Source organism: Amphiura filiformis, chromosome 10 (genome assembly GCF_039555335.1).
Source record: "Amphiura filiformis chromosome 10, Afil_fr2py, whole genome shotgun sequence".
Lineage (NCBI taxonomy): Eukaryota > Metazoa > Echinodermata > Ophiuroidea > Amphilepidida > Amphiuridae > Amphiura > Amphiura filiformis.
Genome location: NC_092637.1, coordinates 59,986,006 through 59,998,361, shown reverse-complemented (window position 1 = coordinate 59,998,361; position 12,356 = coordinate 59,986,006). Strand labels below are relative to the sequence as shown.

General features: G+C 35.6%; 1 protein-coding gene across 2 annotated transcripts in view; it reads left to right on the top strand.

Moving 5' to 3' along the window:
- Window positions 1-12,356, top strand: part of LOC140163091 (uncharacterized) — a 75,804-nt gene that overhangs the window by 46,327 nt on the left and 17,121 nt on the right. The window lies entirely within an intron of this gene.

Here is a 12,356-nt window from a genome sequence, read left to right as displayed (position 1 = left end):
GTTTGGTAAAATAGTGAGTGAGGGCAAGGCATAGCTAGACAACTCCCGTGTTAATTGAATGCAAATTTGACAGAAAATATTTGTATCGGACCGCTCACTTCTGAAGAATGCCACACGAAAACGGTACAATCATCATCATCATCACTTTCTACATTTTTTCTAAACAATATACTGTTGTAATAAGATTTTTTTCTTAAAATGCATGTATGTAACTATAATTATTGTTTAGAGCGTGATGAAATAACACATCACGATTGGTTAGAATGATTTGTACAAAGTTTACAAAAAATGTTTTTGTAATGTTATAAGAACGTAAAACATTGTAATAACATTTCAATGTCGCATTTATATAAAGGTCGTGAAAACATTATAAAAACGTAATTGTAAATACTTGGACAAACATTGTTTTCAAAATATCATCCTGTTGAGAATGATTTGTAACAAGTTTTCAAAAATGTTTTTTGGAATGTACCAAGTTTTCAATAATGTTGGACAAACATTTTCTTCAAAATATTTTTGCAAACTCCAAACATTTTCTTCAAAATATTTTTGCAAACTCCAAAATAACATTCAGTTTAGAATGATTTGTACCAAGTTTTCAATAATGTTTTAGGAATGTTATAAAAACGTTTTTACATGTATACCAATGATATAACTCGCATTTATCTATTTTCTGTCAAACATTGTTGCTTGTTGTGCAGTAATTACAGTAGCGTAGCCAGGGGGCCAAACTGCCCCCCCGATAAAATGAAAGAAAGAAGGGTCCCTGACCAAAGGGCAAAGGGGGAAAAAGGGTAAGGTGCCCATTTGTCATCAAAACTCAGCCCGATCATGGGCCAAAATAGTGTCAAATACAAAAAATTTTGGACATTGTCACAATAAAGCAATTTTCGTATCGATAACGGGCAAAAATAGCGTCAAATGCAATTTTTTTTGCGCGATACGCCCGCATATGACCCCAATAAAGCCTTTTTGGAAGTTCCAAAACATGTATACAGTCTCTCTAAAAACAAAAATTTCATGTTGCAACTGCAATTTTTTTTCAACTGTGCCATTTATTTTTTTTGCCCCCCCGACCAAGAAAGCTGGCTACGCCCCTGAATAATTACCATCATCAAAAGTTATGAAATGTTAAAAACCCCTAGCAAATATATTTCTCTAACATGACATAAAATTACAGCTAGGTTATATGATCAGAAAGTTGGTAGTTTGGTAAAATAGTGAGTGAGGGCAAGGCATAGCTAGCCAACTCCCGTGTTAATTGAATGCAAATTTGACAGAAAATGTTTGTAAAAGGACCGCTCACTTCTGAAGAATGCCACACGAAAACGGTACAATCATCATCATCATCATCACTTTCTACATTTTTTCTAAACAATATACTGTTGTAGTAAGATGTTTTTCTTAAAATGCATGTATTTAAATATAATTATTGTTTAAAGCGTGATGAAATAAAACATCACGATTGGTTAGAATGATTTGTACAAAGTTTTTGTAATGGTATAAGAACGTAAAACATTGTAATAACATTTCAATGTCGCATTATATAAAGGTCGTGAAAACATTATAAAAACGTAATTGTAAATACTTGGACAAACAAGTATTACTGTGTTCAATGACTATGTTTTAGCAGTAGACCTTACAAAAATGTATATGCCTGGTATTGGATGCCCTGAAACTTTGTCCAAGTGTTTATAATATGTTCTAATGTATTATAGAGTGAAGCCGCCCTCAAATTTGCATATTTGCATAATTAATGAGCTAATTTGCATAAATGCTACTTAATTATGGAAATATGCAAATTAGGGATTTAATAAACTTTTTCAAACGATGTTGAAAACGTGCTTTGTTTGCAAATTAGGGGGTGGCTTCACTATATAATACATTAAAACATATTAGAAACTCTTTGACCAAGTTTCAGGGCAAATTTATGCAAAATAAAAGTACCCCGAACATTTATGCATGGATTTTTAGCAAAATATTGGCAAAAATTATATGTTATAAGCTTCTCCAGTCATTCTAGCTTATTGACTTGATTGATTAATGATAAAAACAATACGATACAAAGAAAATATAAATTGATGTATTTTGAAAACCGTAGGCCTATGTCCGATTGATTCCAAAGAAAGACATATTGATCAGTGTACTTTGGTGTACTCAATTAATCTGTTTAGAGCACTTTTATAATGCCTGAATAACCACCTTAAACAGCTCAAAAAAAAAAATGTTAGGCAGTATATATATTAATTTCTTCATGTATTAATTTGTAAGTATTTAGTGGTGGAGGGTTTTATGTAATGTTATTCTTGTATTTTGTACAGAGCGCAGTAAACATACGAACATATATTTAAGGAAGCCCCATCATGCACTGTAAAAGTGTTATCAGTAGAGTTTCAACTGCCACTATATTTTTCAAATCCCATTGAACTCTGTGCAAAAGATGTTGTTTAAGAATTGCCCGTGTGTCATTATTACTTGGTCGATTTCAGATGTAAAGTGATGTATGCACGAAGGATAAATCACACCTTCTGTAGATAAGATAACATATAAAATGTGAAATCGACCAACTTTTTGAAGGTGTTTTTATTGTAATATATCTGTCCAAATTCAAATTTAACCATGCACGTGTACGTGTGTATGCAGTGGGCGGGCAGTGGTGTCATGTTCACCCCACAGCTATGCTAACCGCAAGACTTGCTGGGAAGTGCTTAAATCATCCTCTGGTACCAGCCGTGGGGCGTGCAATACAGCCTCCCCGTTTTGGGCCCGTGCTCCATAGCCAAAATTATCAAAAAGTATCATTATCACCTTCAAAACATGCGGAATCTTCAATTACATGCTTATGAAGCTTGCATATTTTCAAAAGAAAACACAGTTAACATGAATGACACATAGCCATGCTTACCATTATCAACTCTATTGTACACCTGTCTGTATTTCTTAATAAGGCAAACAAATTCGTGTACATTCTAATCTTGTTATAACTGTATGACTACAAGCATCTCACTTATATTTGTATACAATTTTGTAAGTATATTTTGTTATTACTATCAATAAACCATCAAGAATTAAACAATAATTGTGTATATCTCTGTCTTTGAGTCACATTTGTATACCATATCCAACTTGGACCTCGGGGACAGGGGGGGCACTCAAGTTTGGAAGTGACGGGTATGTGCCTACCGGAGTGGCGAAGTAGGGGCCTATCGGGTACAAATCTTTATTTTTAAAACTAAGGGGGTCATTGGGTACAAACAAAATAAAAAAGGGGGTCATCGAATATAAGATTTAAAGAAAGGGTCATCGGGTAGAAAATTGTGAGAAAATGTACCCAAAATGTTGAAACTTTCGGCATAATTTTGGGCAAATGAAGCAAAATTGGACAGTTTCGGCATTTTTTAGTTGCATTTTGATATGCTATTTAATATAGAAAAAGGGGTTATGGGTAGCCGCAACCAAAGACAGGGTAGCTGCAACTAAAAAAAAAGGGGGGGGGGTCATGGGGTATGGATTGTAAAGTCCATTTTATCACGTTAAAATTGGGAAAATAGTAGAATCCAAATTATATGACTTTGGTCTTGTTGCGATGCATTGCACTATTACATATTTTCTTATACCAACAAACAGCAAAATACATAAAAATTAATGAGACTGATTGAGACTCTTTTTATGGTTTTTACAACTCAATTAAAAATTTGATACGATTGATTCGAAATATACTAAAAAAAATAAGGTCTCTCGTCCCAACGCGCAGTCGGGCTTTCTTGTTAGAACGAGCCATTCCCTCATACATTATGTTTAGTCGTGCTTTGTGTTTAAGAAAGGAACACTGCGAGTTCTCAACTATGAGGTCTATACCTACACGCAAGTGTGTCCATTAATTACGGAACACTGCGAATTCTCAACTATGTCCACGCCGACTGCGCCAACATAAAACCAAGACCTATAAGCCCTCTATATATCGAATTCAGAACTACCGTCTGCGCCGACTGCGCCAACATAAAACCAAGACCTACACGCAAGTGTGTCTATGTCCTGCGCCAACATAAAACCAAGAATAAGCCCTCTATTGAATTCAGAACTACGTCTGCGCCAACTGCGCCAACATAAAACCAAGAATTGCGTGCATATCCTATTTGGACATGGACGCACTTGGTTAATGGCCCATGGTGTGGAACCTTGGACGTACTCAAATAATGACTTTTCAACTGCGTCTACACCGACCAACACCGTCGGGCTGTTTTCAACCAACACGCCCTCTCTGTCTGAAATTATTTGTCCAAATACCAGAATCCAAAAAGCCATGTCGTGACTGTAGGGGGATTATTTGTCCAACTACTAGATAGATGGCGCTTCGTTGAAGACACTGCGTCTACGCCGACCAACACCGTCGGGCTGTTTTCAACCAACACGCCCTCTCTGTCTGAAATTATTTGTCCAAATACCAGAATCCAAAAAGCCATGTCGTGACTCTAGGGGGATTATTTGTGCAACTACTAGATAGATGGCGCTTCGTTGAAGACATTTGTCCAAGAACCAAAATGTAAAAGAAATTATGATGTGACTATAGGGGGATTATTTGTCAAAATACAAGAAAATATCAAATTGAGGGGGCTATTCCTTCGAAGCAGCTCAGGGCTGTGCCCATGGTGTGGTGGGTATTGTGTAGTTATGCCCAAAAAACAGAGCTGCCGCGCGCGTATGTTTGCTGTTATTTCTAATAGAAAGTTTGAAATCACGGAAGATACCCGGGGAAGATATTGAAAAAGAAAAAAAAGAAAGAGTTTTAGGGAGTTTCACAAGACAATGTAAATGTAAGGATACAGTGCTAGTGGTGACGGAAGCATTTAATTTAGAGGGGGGGGACGAGCATATTTTGGCCCTGTCTTAGAGGGATTTTGTATTTAAGCCATAAATTAAGGTGTTTTCTGCTATTTGTTAAGCCAATGTGCCCTATTTGGCCCAAACAAGTAAGATGCACAGGACATTTATTTCTTAATTTCTTCTATTATGATTTTTACGTCCACCCTTGCCAAAATTTAGGGGGAGTGTTCCTCCGGCCGCTTCTGCCGCCTATGTAAGGATAGAAGAGGGTGTAGCTTAGTTTAGTTGGAACATGGAAGAAGGGGCTATCGCTATATCGTATACACCCTCGGAAATCAACATCTAATCGACGTTTGCCGATCAGAAAAAATGCGTAGAAAACGATAAGATTAAGTTAACAAATTCAAAAATGTCCGTAGGGGTCAAATTTCATACGAAGTAGGAGCCTATCGGTACAAAACGTTGGTTTAAAAAAAAGGGGGGGGGGGATCACTGGGTACAAACAAAATGAAAAAGTGGGTCATTGGGTATAGGCCCTAATATTTTGAAAAAAGGGGGTCATTGGGAATCAATTTAAAAAAAAAGAGGTAATCAGGTAGAAATTTTGAAAAAAAATGGAGCAAAATTCTATTTCTTCATCCAAATTTCCAAAATTTACAATACAAATTTGCTGATATAAGAGAATTTGAAAGTTTCCGTATTTTGTGACATTTTCATGATGGGGGTCATTGGGTAGCCTAACCTAAAAATGGGGGTCATCGTGTATGATTTTTTTAAAGGTGTCACTTCTAAAGTTGAGTTCCCCCTGGACCCCCCTCCCCCATTTCTAATTTGAAGTATTTTGTTAATCGTAATAGATCATTGCATCACTACGCGTACGGGGTTAAAGCTGATGAGATTGTCCGATTTTACTGAAATATTAATATTCATGATACGGGTTTTGAACTAATTTATTATGGGATATATATTCTTGGGGATCATTTTTTCAATAATTATATGCAAAATCTTCGTCATAGTTCCTAGGGCCTATGGCAAAAGGAGGCGGAAGTTAGACCTATTCAGATTTATATTCTTTTTAATTGCCTTTTTGTCATTACATATACTTATCAATCACCCCGATATCGACAGTTGTTCATACATCTAAATAAACAAAAAATAAAGAAATCAAAAATAATTAAAGCAAACAACAAATATTGATATACACTGTCTTGTTGATTAATGACTCATTTGCGCCAGCTATTGTTACGCGCATAATGGTGGGACCTTGACGGGAATTCCCCTTTTGGCGGGATTGACGTTGGTATTAATTTTGTTCAGTTGTGCGCAGCAGTGAACTCTAACTTCGCTCAGTCAGTCTGAGCAGTGAAGCCAAACTTTGAAACTTGTTATTCTAAGGGAGTGTTCACAAATACTTTGGTGGTGGGTGGGGGGGGGGGGGGGGCTGGGCACTTGAAAATTTGTGTCAGAACTTTTTTGACCCCCTCCAGAGAGCCTGAAACTTTTTTGACCCCTCTTTCATACAAAACTTTTTGAACCCCTTTCCAAGAGGTTAAAAACAACTGGTTTCATTTGTGCAGTAACAAACTCAATCACAATTGACATGCTTGTTTATTAATAAATTTATTTATTTTTAAAGGCCTTTTTCAAAAAACAGGCAAGTTTAGGGATTTTTTCATATGCTGTGACTTGTACACACGAAGTCTAATTTCAAATACAAAATGCATTCTAATTTTTTGAAAATACATAGGCCTATGTTTCATTCTTATAACCAATAATTAGATAAATCTAGGCACATATACTCAAGATTTTGCATTATGCAGTTACTGTCCGTTTTTCCTATTCAGTGCACACACAGCACTCCAATTGATGATTGACCTCTACCTCACTCACTGTACTGTAGGTATAGACAATAGACTAGTTAGTGAGCTGGTGAGAAAACCCTTCACCCAATATTAGCCATAGAGGCTCACATGTGAATTGTAATATTCATCCTTAACATACTACAATTTGAAGTAAAAAATGTCACGGGAAAGCTGTTGTCGAGCTATTTTTCCGAAGAGAGAATTCCAAAATTTCATAGCAATCGGACGTGTAATTTCAATGGCAAATTGTGCTCAACAGCTGACTTGTGATAGCTCCAACTTCGAAGGGGCACCGTCGGGTGATCGGTTTGATCAATTTTCTCCATAGAAGCTGAAAATAAACTTCAATTCTTTCCCTCTATGGTCATCTAAATATTATTAAAATGCGATTTTGGGAAGATTGTTGTCGAGCCCTCCCAAATATGGAGTTCTGACTGCCCGATAGAGAGCTAAAAATGAAAAACTTATTTCCAAACCGTGTTAAGTCTAAAACCACATGTTTCTCATTTACTTGTGTGATGCAATCACAATTACTCTGACAAGTTTGACATGAGTTGTACCATCAACAAGCCTGGTTAACAATATGCATATTATTGTTCTCATTTGGGAAACAAAGGCCTCGCACAGTATTGTACGGTGCGTTTGCTTTGTAATGGTGCATCCAACTGAAATCATGATACCTATTTCAACACAGGCCATTGCAATAATGCACAGGTAATAAAACATGTGCTTGTGGATTTAACCATGGATATGAGACACATCCCTGATTTAACATAGTTGAGCTGTTTTCAATGAGGTTTATCTTGGTTTAATGGGGTTTAAGTCCTGCAAAGGTCGTGGTGAATTCTGCTGTAGACATGACTGCATAATGGAATGCGTATTAAAAAGACTTGTTTATACAGGGGGCGTAGCCAGCTGGATTGGGGGGGGGGGGGCAAAATATAAAAGACGAAAAAATGCCGGTTACATCATTTTGATCCGGTATTATCGGTGGGATACATCTTTTTTTTAAAGAGACTGTACATGTTTTAACTTAAAAGTTTTCGAGCTCCCAGGGCTTTATTGGGATAATGTGCGCGCGTAGCGAGCAAAAATTGGGCATCCCTTTAGCCCATGATTCATGATGGAAAACTGCATCCTTGACCTTTTTCTTTTCCTCTTCGCCTTCCTGATCTTGTCTTTAATTTCTTGTTAGGAGGGCACTTTTCTCTTTCATTTTTGACAGGTGGCCACTCATAACAAATACAGTCTAAACGGTACTAACATGCCTGTTGTGTTTAATTCAATTTTACAAATAACCGTAATATTTTACAGTGTACCAAAGTATTCATGAACACTCCCTAAAGTTACTGTCCACAAATATTAAAAGGACAAAAATTTATCATTGCTCAATAAGTTTATAAATAATTTTTCATTATTTCATATTTTTACAGAGCAAAAATTCCTGATTTCCAAAGTTTGGAACAGAAAACGATTTACAAAATCAAATTTTAACAGAACGAATATTAAAAGATGGAATGTCATTGTTATACACTCCATATGAACTTTGATTCACCTGAATAACAATGAGTATCACATGACAATGATTAGGAAATTAAATGTACATATCATCAGTCAGTCTGATCATCAGTCTGATCATCAGTCTGATCATCTGATCATCTGATCGCTTCTTTGCTTCTAACATAATTATGATATGTATGACTTTGTTTCTCCTTAATTTTAAGTTATCAGGCTAAAAAAATGCTACACACTTTTTATTTAGTTTTTTGAAATTCTGAGACATATGTTGAACATGTTGAAGAAAATTTACTTGATTCGATTCGATGCTCGCATTATTTAAGTATAAAACAATTGACGTTTGTACTTCAATTGTCTAAATCAAGAACAATTTTATGATGTGTACTTTTGAACACTCGAAAATTAAGTTTCAAAAATATCTGTAAAAATATAGAAATAAAGATAAAATTTTAAATAAAAACGTATTCCGCATCGTTTTTGAAACTGCTATGGGCTTTGAGGAGGGTGTCCTCTTTTGCAGGTAAATACCAACGCTCCTACCACGGTCTACATGATTGTTTCCACGTTTCTAAGGTAGACTTTCCATGCTCTGGACTGCCTGGAAATATGAATCTTGTTATTGATATTGTTATTGATAAACACCAACGGAAAGCATCCCACATACACACCGCATATGCCCACACGCCCCACGCACACATCTACAATATTACGTATTGGCAAGAAATTTATGGTTCCAAGTTGCATCTAACGTCGATTTTCCTTGTTCCGAACTGCCTTGAAACACAAATTTAAGGGTTTCTTCCTGAAAAGCTGATAAACATAAATAAGGTACAAATTTTAATGGTGGCCTGAAGTGCTGTATAGTTTTCTGTCATGTTATTGGCATATTTACGAATATTAATGATCTTATTTGCATATTTTGCTTACATTTTCATTAATCCAATCTGCAGCTTTTTTTAGGTTTTTGTATATTTTTTAAATGTACACTTTTAGCTTTTTTAAAAGCTAAAAGTGTACATTTAAAAATGCTTTTTGCTTAATTGAAATCCGATTTAGGGTTTAGAAATGGCGCCCAAGTAAAGTGATATTCGTGCACGCGAAATTTGACGAAATAAAATTTTCCTGTACTTTAACATTCATTTTAAAGGTATTTCATTGTTTTCAAGAGACAATTTTTAACATTTTCGTATAATTTTGTTATTTAAAGGAGCAATTTGTCTAAAATTAACAATTCTTAAAAGCCATTTGACACTTTCACAACTGGAAAACAAGAAACACTAACCGCGAAATATGGATAGGGCCTATCCAACAAGATTAAACTATAAATTAGCACCCGATAGAGGGCAGGGCCTGAAGAATGAGGGAAATTACCAGTTTTTACGGTGTAAATATTAAGGTTATTGACGGAAATTAAATGGGAAAATAGCCCATTAAGGTTCACCATGCTTTCATGCTGTTGCATTAAATTTATTATTACTATATTGAAATCTAATCCAAACCTAATCCCTAATACCTAACCCTAAACCCTAACCCTAATCCCTAACCCTAATCCTAACCCTAACCCTAACCCTAACCCAAACCCTAACCCTAACCCTAACCCAAACCCTAACCCTAACCCTAACCCTAACCCTAATCCCAAACCCTAACCCTAATCATAACCCTTATCCCTAACCCCAACCTTAAGTTACCCTAACCCTAACTCTAACCGCTGGGCGCTGACTGAAAATAGTAATGATTTGCAACTAGCATTCATGTAACAGGATGTAACCTTAATGTAACAGCATATTTAAATTAAAATTGCATTCAACAGAGGGCACTCTACTAAATTGTGATATTCTGTTTGATATTCACAATTGTACGATTGTGGTATATATGCCTTATTCACAAGTAAGACGGGATGACTGGTTTGGTGTTATATTTGTTTGTTTTTTGAAAGGGGTCCGAATTTTTGTTCACGGAGTGAACTATAATCCCACTTGAACCCATATCCCATCTATGCACAGTTTATCCCTTACACACCCTGTTTCTTAAATAGCTATATTGTAGCCCACCAACCCCGTGGTTAAGAGGCTCTAGGAAATAATTCCTAATATCTCATACCCTCGGATGTATACCTTTATCTAATCCTGCCCCACGTGACAAGGACTATTTAACCCATCCAATCTTGCAATGAGACGGAGGCAGTCAGGATTTTTAGCTTTTTTTTCAAGCATGTCACTGTTAGCTTGCAGCCATCTCATAATGTGATGAGTGATAAATCTGAGCATAGGAAAAATACACTGGATATTTTCAGACCATGAGCCGATTTACTGCCAACTGAAACTTAGTCCCTATTCTTGAACATGATATAAGAAACCATAGAATTTAAAAAATTAAAAATTTGATGTTTGCTTATATTTTCTGTAAATAAACTGGAGCCCTAATGATGGACCCCTAATAAAGTCATTGAACATTTCTCTCATCTACATGGTTTGTGAAATTATGGACCTATATTATAAATAAGCGTTCGGGTATAATGAGTAAGCATATTTTTAAGGACTTGTCTGCATGATATAATTGAATATGATTGTAATATTTCTTTAAAAAGTTTTGTTTGAAAGCTAGTTACAAATGACATGTTCCTTTTCTAGAGTTTGCTGGTGAGTTATATTAGCTTTAAATACATTATGATATAGGCCTAGGCTAGAATGTGTCAATCTGGACCTGTAGGGACTTCTGCACACCATAAATAAAGTTCGGTAAAAGGCTAAAAACAAATTTATTTTCTGTAGGTGGCTTGAGGTTTTTGTTCAATTATTTTATCATTATGCCTCAAATCACTTATTTATTGTCATATCAGTGCATAGTAGGTTCGATATGAAAATTGAAAAGTTAGAACAAATTTCTATGGGCTACACCTGATTCGTGAACTGTGAACAATTTCAGTTGAGGCCAATCCTTTGTAAAATTGACTGCTTAAAATAGCAACAGCAAAATAAATTCAATTCAATTCCAAAGTTGTAAACATTGTAAACTGTTTTAAAACATTTTATTTTGGCATTTGCAGACCTTTCATGCATAATATAATTCTTGCACGTGGCTGTTGATTGTCTGTCTAGTCTATGTATAGTGATTCTGCAATGAAGCAAACCAATACAAGAATACCCTACCCATAATGCGATGCGATAAGCAACCGGAAGTTAAACCGGGAAGTTAAAACTATAATTTTATACCCTAAACATGTACAAATATAATTATATTTGTGTATAAATTGGGGTGCCAGAATTTTGAGTGAAAAAACTCTGATAGACGAAAACCCAGGGTAAGAGCGCAGATTATTATTATTATATTTAAATTACATTATTATTATTATTATTAGGCTTATTATTATTATTATTATTATTATCATTATTATTAGTGTTATTATTATTATTACTACTACTACTACTACTACTACTACTACTACTACTACTACTACTACTACTACTACTACTACTACTACTACTACTACTACTACTACCACTACTACCACTACTACCACTACTATTACTACTACTACTACTACTACTACTACTACTACTACTACTACTACTACTACTACTACTACTACTACTACTACTACTACCACTACTACACTACTACTGACAAGTATGTCATGGGGCCCCGCCCCCTGTAACTCGGGCTATCCCCCAATATTTAAAATCTTCCAGAGCTTACCTTACATGCATTTCCTGCCTTTTAATCATGTACCTTGGCAAGACATTTGGGCACTTTACGCAAAGCATGACGGGAAGCGAGCAAAAGTGCGCCGATACCACTTTCCATAGTTGACCCAGTCATGTATTGTCCGTGTTCATTTAACTATATACATTATACCTGGGACAATTCGAGGAATAAACAATGAAAAAGTACAGTTATTTCCACTTGCACTTCCTTATAAGGAAGTGAAAGTTTCGAATTCAGAAAATTCTAGGCCATTACTAAACCCTTGGTACTTCGGCCGATTAAAGCGTCATAAGACGTCCTCTCTACGTCATAATAGATGCACTTCGTCGTGATAAGAGAAAGTCCCCAGATCATTTAGAATCGTATTTTTATATCATTTACATCATTAAATGTAGGTAAAAGTAATCCAAGATTTAATAGGGTTGTCATTTGACATTCAATTGGTGG